This window comes from Nestor notabilis, unplaced genomic scaffold (genome assembly GCF_000696875.1).
Source record: "Nestor notabilis isolate BGI_N333 unplaced genomic scaffold, ASM69687v1 scaffold13088, whole genome shotgun sequence".
Classification (NCBI taxonomy): domain Eukaryota; kingdom Metazoa; phylum Chordata; class Aves; order Psittaciformes; family Psittacidae; genus Nestor; species Nestor notabilis.
Window position 1 is genome coordinate 13,780 of NW_009940653.1, and position 691 is coordinate 14,470.

The window sequence follows — 691 nt, forward strand, 5'->3', positions numbered from 1 at the left end:
ATTTTATTTTTTCATTTTTAATTTTAATCTCCTTTCTCATTCTAATTCTGTAACCTGGGAGCAGTAAACAAAGACAAGGCAAACCCAATTTTTATGTTTGAGGCTTTTGCCTAACTGACAGCGGAGATGAAATGCTAATAAGTGGGTAAAGGAGGAATATGATAAGCAATTGCTTTCTTGGAGTTGATACTTCTGAGAAATGGACTGTCCATGGTGTGGCTGCGTGCTGATAGGATAGTGTCAGAGTGTTAGTTTGGTATTAATAGGGATAATTTAAGAAACCTTTTCTGGGGGTAAAATATATTTTCCAAATATGCAAGGCTTTAACATTGTGATTTATAAAAACAGAACATGATGAAATAATTTGTCATTTTAGTTTTTATTTTTTTAACAGAACTGGAATTGCTACTTCTTATCTGCATGGGTGTCTGTCTGAAAAAGGTTCATTAAAAAGGCCCCCTCCCTCTGTCTGTCTCCTTACCTGAAGGGAGGAGCCCACTTGAAACAATGAATAATTGCTAAACACTATCTTGCATGAAAAGTGAGTGTTGCACCTTTCTGCAAACACCCTCTGTATGTGTTTCAAGAACAAAAAGTCTAGATTCCAAACTCAGTTTAAAAAAACCCCAAATCTACAGCTCCCATCAAACTGTTACACCTCGCACCCTCTCCAAATTAAAAACAAATCCAA